An 8,752-nucleotide genomic window follows, 5' to 3' on the forward strand; every position below is an offset into this window, starting at 1 on the left:
GTTTCAATTTAATTTAAGGAAGGAGACTAAGCATCATAGTTCAACTGATTTTTAGGAAAAGAACATCATTAATTCATGTATAACAGGTTTATGCTAGCATCTAGTTCTTGTTGAACTTTCATATCGCAAAAAAAATTGCAATCTAACTCAACATGTCCCATTTTTATGTTGGCATTATGTGAACCGGTATGAGGACATAATGATATTGTATGTTGTCATTGATGTCAATATGTGATATGAAGAGAGAACCGGCATATGCGAGAACTGATATATATGCCAAAGTAAAGCGGTATATTTGTTCTAGGTGAACCGGTATGTCAAGGTGAACCAGCATGTAGTCATGGGAACCGACACATGGAAGCATTGTATGACTACCGGTTGGTAGGTAGTTTCCACATCAGGATTTCTGGTTGGAGTATCTCAAGCCTGTGTGACTCAATCGGTGATCTTTATGTGATGAAGTTAGCATAATAACGAAGAACAGATAGTGTTGCCACGCAAGCCTTGTGTGCCTGAAGGATTTTGCATAAAGAAGATGGTTCCTATCTATCTCGGGAATGTGTGAAGTTTGTAAATGGTGATAACGTGTGATGGGTTATCAGCCACCATGAAATCGGTGGAAAACACACGATGGAGAATGTCTTGAGATTGGATCAAGACTGTTGCATTCAATACAGTATGATCAATGGTCAGGATTGAACCGTTTGAATTCCTTAACCTAACAGGTCTAGGGTTTAGGGTTTATGCCACCGACCTGTCTGTTGTCCTATAAGGTCGATGTTGTGATTCTTTCAGAAGTTGTTGGAAAAAGTTGTGTGTGAGTATCCAAGAGAAGGGATACGTGATTCTTGCCAGACCAGGGTAACTCAAAGTTATTGAGATCTGGAAAGCTAGAGAGCTTTGGAAATCCTTTAGCTATTGAGTTCTGGAAATCCTCTAACAAGGTAACCTGTAACAAGGTTTAACCCTTAACCAGGTATTGTAGACATCCCTTAATCGGGCGATCCCTAACAGGATCGGTTCTTAACATAACCTATTGTATCCGTCTTTAACAGGACAAGCTTCCTAACAGAGTGGACTTCCAAAGAGTTCAACAACAAGCTTGTGGGTATTCATCCCCACCGTGGTTTTTCCCAGTTGGGTTTCCACGTGAAAAATGTGTGTGTCATGTGTGATGCTTTTATCTTGTGATGCTTTGTTATTGCCTGTTAAGCATATGATGGTTCTGTGTTTTATGCCTGTCAATAAAACATGTTGAACTAGCTGTTGTGAAGATATGATGATAGATTACCTGTTCATACATAAGGGTGAAATGGTAGTGTAGTTTTGAGTTGAGTGGAAAGCTAAGTGAGTAACCGGTTTATGATTGTCTTAGTTGTTCTGGGTTTTACCGGTTGCACTCTGTTTCAAACCGATGTCACTGTTTGCCATTCATTTGGAGTAATTGCTGTTGAACCGGTTTAGGTTTGTATTTTATCTGTACTAATTCACCCCCCCTCTCAGTACCGGTTTGGTACTATTCGTTCATCATTGAGTTATCAATTGGTATCAGAGCATCCTCCAGGTCCTCTATGTTGTAAGCTTAACCGCTTGAGGGAAAGATCCTGTTGTAATGATGAAGAGGGAAGGTCCAAAGTTTAACAATGAAAATTTCAGTATATGGAAAGACAAAATGAAGATATTCATCAGAAGCATGGGTTCTCAACATTGGAGCTATGTTGAGAATCCCTATGTTGTCCCTACCAGTACTCTCACCGATGATCAAAAGAGAGAGATATAGGAGAATGGGCAAGTCATGGAAACCCTAATCAGTAGTTTATCTAATATTGAGTTCATTGATGTCCAAGATAAAGTAAATCCCAAAGAGGTATGGGATGCTCTTGAAAATATCTATGGAGGTGATGAGCATGTAAAACAAGCTAAGGAAGAAAGCCTTAGAGGAAAGTTTGAAGACATGCGAATGGTTGAAGGTGAAACCATTCAACAGTATGGTATTAGAATCAAAACTGTTGTTGGAGATATCAAGAGTGTAGGTGGTAAAATAGAAGACTCCATTGTGGTAAGCAAAGTCCTGAGATCTCTATTGCTGGTCTATGCAATAAGGGTTGCTGCTATTCAAGGGTTGAGATTAATAGACACGACTAAGGTATCCTTGGACTCCATCATAGCCAAGTTGACAACCTATGAGCTAAATAGTTTTGATGTCAGTGTTCAAAAGACTGAATCAACTTTTAAAGCCTCTGCTATACCATCCAGAAAAGGAAAAGAAGCTAGCACTAGTGGTGAACCTAGACAGAGTAGAGAAATGGATGATGAGGAGATTCTGATGGCATTTGAAGCTCTCCTTGCCAGGAAGCTTCCTAAAGGAATCGGTAAATACAAAGGTAAGCTACCTTTGAAATGCTTTTCTTATAATCGGATAGGACATATTGCTATAAACTATCCTAATGGCGATAACAAGGACAAACCGGAAAGGTTCAGGAAATTCAAAGGAGGAAACCGAAGAAACTGTTTTGTGGCAGTTGATGAAGGTGTCACAGATGAAGAATCAGAGGATGAAGAAAATGAAGATATTGTGTTTGTTGCTGTCAAAGAAGATGTGTCAGACAAGAAGGCTCTTGTCTCCCGGTTTGATAATTCCAATGAGTGGATCATTAACAGTGGTTGTTCTCACCATATGACTGGTGACCGGAGCAAGTTTCTATCCTTGGAGGAGTATGATGGTGGTGTGGTTCGCTTTGGCAATGATGCACCATGCATGGTCAAAGGCAGAGGGTCCATCTCTCTGAATGGAAATAGTAGTGCTAACAATGTGTACTGGGTTGATGGTCTCAGACACAACCTTCTGAGTGTTGCCCAGCTGAATGACAGTGGCCTCACTCTGGAATTCAAGAATGAAGTTTGCAGAATCAAAGGAAAAGATGGTGAATTGGTGGCCACCGGCATGCAGACCAAAGGTAACCTATTTCATCTGAATGCAAATATAAGTACATGTCTTATGGCTAAATTTGATGATAGTTGGATATGGCATAGGAGACTTTGCCATGTAAACTTTGATAACATTGTAAAGGCCAGTAAGATCAAGGCAGTTGGAGGGTTGCCGGTGCTAAGCAAACTAGATAATACCTTATGCAGAGAATGTCAATTGGGGAAAATGTCTTCCTCAACCTTTAAAGGTAAATCTTTCACTGCTGACAACTTACTTGACCTTGTGCATACTGATTTGTGTGGTCCTATGAAAACTAGGAGTGTGTAGGTTGATAGGTACTCATGATTCTCACTGATGACTGCTCAAGAATGATGTGGGTCACATTCTTGAAAGACAAGTTTGAAGCCTTTGTAAAGTTTAAAGCTTTCATAACATTAGTGGAGAAGGAAAGTGGTAAAAGGATCAAGTACTTGAGAACTGATCAAGGAGGGGAATTCATTTCCGGTGAATTCAATAAGTACTATGAAGAACATGGCATCAAGAGGCAATTATCTGCCCCCCGGACTCCACAACAGAATGGCCTAATAGAGAGGAATAACCGGACTGTGGTTGAAGCAACTAGAACCATGTTGATTCAAGGAAAGGTTGCTCACACCTTTTGGAGAGAAGCAGTGAGCACTGCAGTCTACACAATGAACCATGGACTCATCAAGAAAGGTAAGGATAAAACTCCTTATGAGTACTGGACTGGTAAGACACCTGTGGTTAGCTACTTTAGAGTGTTTGGTAGCAAATGTTACATCAAGAGGAGTGAACACCAGAGAAAATTTGATGCAAAATGTGATGAGGGAATATTCCTAGGATATTCCACCAAGAGCAAAGCTCTCAAGTGTTTCAACAACAGGACTCAAAGAATTGTGGAAAGCATCAATGTAAGAGTTGATGAAACCTCTGAGAAAACTGAGGAAACTGGTAGTGTGCAAGCAGTAAGTGAACCAGTTGCAACCTTCTGGGAACCGGTTGTCAGTCAATCGAGTCCCAACAACAGTGTTCCTACACCAGCAGATGTAGATGCTGATACTGATGGAGATGAGCATGAAGAAGAAAAGCAAGAGGAATCTATCAAGACCATTCCTCGGTATGTCAAGCTGAATCATGATCCTAAGCAGATCATAGGAGATAAGGATCCTTACAAGAAGAAAAGTCTGAGAAAACTCATGTATGATCTCTAAATTTGAGCCTAAAACATTCAAAGAGGCACATAAGGATGAAGACTGGATCAAGGCAATGGAAGAGGAACTTGACCAGATAGAGAAAAATGGTACATGATCCTTGGTACCCAGACCGGAGCACAAAAATGTCATTGGTACCAAATGGGTCTTTAGAAATAAACTGAATGAGGATGACACAATGATTAGAAACAAAGCCAGACTGGTGTGCAAAGGATATGCCCAAGAAGAAGGAGAAGACTATGGAAAAAATTTTGCTCCTGTAGCCAGATTGGAAGGAGTTCGTATGCTTCTTGCATATGCAGCTTTTAAAGGCTTCAAAGTATATCGAATGGATGTAAAATCAACATTCCTAAATGGTGTACTTGAAGAGGAGGTGTATATTGAGCAATCAGATGGGTTTGCCCGACATGGTATGTAGGCTACATAAAGCCTTATATGATCTAAAGCAAGCACCTAGGGCATGGTATGACCGCCTACATTCCCATCTTGTGAAGATTGGATTTGAGAGAACAAGTGAAGACAACAATATCTACTTGAAGTCTAAAGGAGATCAGATCTTGATCTGTGAGGTATTTGTTGATGACATTATCTTTGATGAAGATGACAAGATGAGTCATGAGTTTGCAGATGAGATGAAGAAAGAGTTTGAGATGTCACTCATAGGGGAGATTAAGTTCTTCATTGGACTGCAGATCCAGTAAATGAAGGATGAAATATTTATCACTCAGTCCAAGTATGTCAAAGAGGTGTTGAAGACCTTTGGCATGGAAGATAGAAAACCGGTTGGTACACCGATGGTGACCGGTTGTAAACTATCCAAAGAAGATGACTCAGCATTGGTTGATGAGAAGGAATACTGATCAATGATTGGTAAATTGCATTATGTAGTGCATAGCAGACCAGATATTGCACATGCAGTTGGCATTACTGCAAGGTTCCAGAAAAGTCCAAGAGAATCCCACTTGGTTGTAGTCAAATGGATTCTTAGGTATCTGAAGGGAACTGTTGACTATGGATTGTGGTATCCATATAGCAAGGACTTCAACTTGAAAGTGTTCAGAGATGCTGATTGGGCTGGTAATGTAGATGACCGGAAGAGCACAACCGGTGGTGCATTCTTCCTTGGTGGTAGACTGGTCTCATGGATGAGTAAGAAGTAGAGTTGTATCTCTCAGTCTACAGCAGAAGCAGAGTATGTTGCAGCCTTCATGAACTGCACTCAGACAATTTGGATGAAGCATGTATTGAAAGGCTTTAAAGTTCCTGTATCGGAACCGGTAAGTATATTTTGTGACAATACTAGTGCAATTAATATCTCCAAGAATCTGGTTTTACATTCTAGAACCAAGCACTTTGAGCTTAAGTATCATTTCTTGAGGGAAAAGGTTCAAAACAAAGAGATTGCACTGGAGCATGTGTCCAGTAAGGAGCAGTTAGCAGACATATTCACCAAGCCTCTCCCAAAGACTACATTTACACACTTAAGAGGTGAATTAGGGGTATTGCCCCTTCAGGAGATGAACTAAAAGCATATGCTCCACATCAGTCCGGTATTGCATAGTCAAATTTATTTTGGATTGATGTGTTGAAGGATGCTACTCCTCAGGGGGAGCAACATAATGGAACAGGGAAGCTTGTGCCTCCACTTTGGCATTGTTGTCAAAGGGGGAGAAGATGTGAAGCAGAGAAGATATCTGCAGAAATTGAGGGAAAAGATGTGAAGCGGAGAGATATCTTTGTATATTGCCATCAATGCCAAAGGGGGAGATTGTTGGCATTAAGTGAACCAGTATGAGGACATAATGATATTGTATGTTGTCATTGATGTCAATATGTGATATGAAGAGAGAACCGACATATGTGAGAACTAGTATATATGCCAAAGTAAAGCGGTATATTTGTTCTAGGTGAACCGGCATGTCAAGGTGAACCGGCATGTAGTCATGGGAACCGGCACATGGAAGCATTGTATAACTACCAGTTGGTAGGTAGTTTCCACTTCAGGATTTCCGATTGGAGTATCTCAAGCCTGTGTGACTCAATCAGTGATCTTTATGTGATGAAGTTAGCATAATAACGAAGAACAAATAGTGTTGCCACATAAGCCTTGTGCACGTGAAGGATCTTGCATAAAGAAGAGGGTTCCTATCTACCTCGGGAATGTGCGAAGTCTATAAACGGTGATAACGTGTGATGGGTTATCAGCCGCCATGAAATCGGTGGAAAACAAATGATGGAGAATGTCTTGAGATCGGATCAAGACTGTTGCATTCAATACAATATGATCAATGATCAGGATTGAACCGTTTGAATTCCTTAACCTAACAGGTCTAGGGTTTAGGGTTTATGCCACCGACCCGTCTGTTGCCCTATAAGGTTGATGTTGTGATTCTTTCAAAAGTTGTTGGAAAAAGTTGTGTGTGATTATCCAAGAGAAGGGATACGTGATTCTTGCCAGACCAGAGGAGAGAAGTGATACCTATAGAGTGTAAGTGTAGAAGGTGAAGAGGAGCTTAAGCGGATCTGTATTGGCATTGAGTGCTGTTACCAGATCATTGTAATACCTGTTGATCTCTAACCACCTCCACAGTTAGAAAATCCCCTAATAGGGTAGTCTTAACCGACTTGCTGTAAATCCCTTAATAGGGTAACTCAAAGTTATTGAGATCTAGAAAGCTAGAGAGCTCTGGAAATCCTTTAGCTATTGAGTTTTGGAAATCCTCTAACAAGGTAACCTGTAACAAGGTTTAACCCTTAACCGGGTATTGTAGCCATCTCTTAATCGGGTGATCCCTAACAGGATCGGTTCCTAACAGAACCTATTGTATCTGTCTTTAACAGGACAAGGCTCCTAACAGAGCGGACTTCCAAAGAGTTCAACAACAAGCTTGTGGGTATTCATCCACACTGTGGTTTTTCCCAGTTGGGTTTCCACGTGAAAAATATGTGTCATGTGTGATGCTTTTATCTTGTGATGCTTTGTTATTGCCTATTAAGCATATGATGGTTCTGTGTTTTATGCTTATCAATAAAACATGTTGAACTAGTTGTTGTGAAGATATGATGATAGATTACCTGTTCATACATAAGGGTGAAATGGTAGTGTAGTTTTGAGTTGAGTGGAAAGCTAAGTGAGTAACTGGTTTATGATTGTCTTAGTTGTTCTGGGTTTTACCAGTTGCACTCTTTTTCAAACCGGTGTCACTGTTTGCCAGTCATTTGGAGTAATTGTTGTTGAACCGATTTAGGTTTGTATTTTGTCTATACTGATTCACCCCCCCTCTCAGTACCGGTTTGGTACTATTCGTTTATCATTGAGTTATCATTTTATTCTAAAAGAACCTATATGGTTTTACATCTTATAAGAGAATTTTTTTGTTTGTATTAGAGCATCAACATCCACCATCAAAAAATAGTATCTCATTGCAAATAAAATCCATCATTATCATTACAACATACACCTATAAAGACCTTACATGTGTAAACATGAAAAAGAGCAACAAAAGATGCTAGAGGCAAATAAATGATTGTTGACACCACCCATTATCCACTAAGATCAAACATTCTTATTGAGACTTAGGGATTTCATTAACACATCGATTTCTATCCTCTTTCTATTATCAAAGATTAACCTTCAAATTATATTCCATTAATCCCTTCAATAAAATTGGGCAATCTATCCCCTTGCTAGCTAAGATATTGATTTCTTGATTTTTTTTTAAAAACAATGGCTTAAATTCACTATCCAATAAAGCCCTTTTTCTAAATATGATGTCATTCATCAATTTGAGCAATGCAAAAATTTAGCATTTTTATCTCTACTTCATAGACTCATCCCTTAATCTCTTGGTGGTCTACCTTATATGCCATGTGCAAACCTCTAATTAAAGCTTCCCATTTGTATGCATTAATAGTTTTATGGCCAAGATATTGCGATCCTTCTAACAATAAATATCACCCCACGCTACATAATAAATGCTCTACTATTGCTAAGCCAAGAATAACCCTTGAGACATCACGAAAATTCAAAATTTCTTTCCAACATTGCCACCTTTTAGTTAAGCCTATTAAACACTTCCATTAAATAATTCTCTCTTTATTAATTACTCCAATAGAAAATATCTCGATAGAACAAATGAATTTAAGATATAAATTTTACTTTATAGATTATTTTTTAATTTTATCTAATAATAAAGTTTAAAATGACAATAAATCTAACTAAATGGTTATGATCATTTTTAAAATTATCTCCAAATATATTTTTGTTGAAGTCTACATCTTATACAAAGAAAAAAAGATGTCCCATACATGTGTGATTTCTATTAATAAGTAAGTGATGGTAGTTTCTTTGTTGAAAGATGTCATACCTTCTTCCTTGTCCCAAGATAAGCTTTGCAACGTAATTTCTCATATTTTATACCATATTGTAGAGAGAAAAAAACAAGCACACTAATAACTTACCTTGTTGAAAAGCTGATCTCTGTCTATACATACATATGTATATGTATACATACACATGCATATATATGTATATACATATATACATATATACAAACTATACATATATACATACACACGTGTATGTATATGT

This window comes from Cryptomeria japonica, chromosome 8, assembly GCF_030272615.1.
Source record: "Cryptomeria japonica chromosome 8, Sugi_1.0, whole genome shotgun sequence".
NCBI classification, from domain to species: domain Eukaryota; kingdom Viridiplantae; phylum Streptophyta; class Pinopsida; order Cupressales; family Cupressaceae; genus Cryptomeria; species Cryptomeria japonica.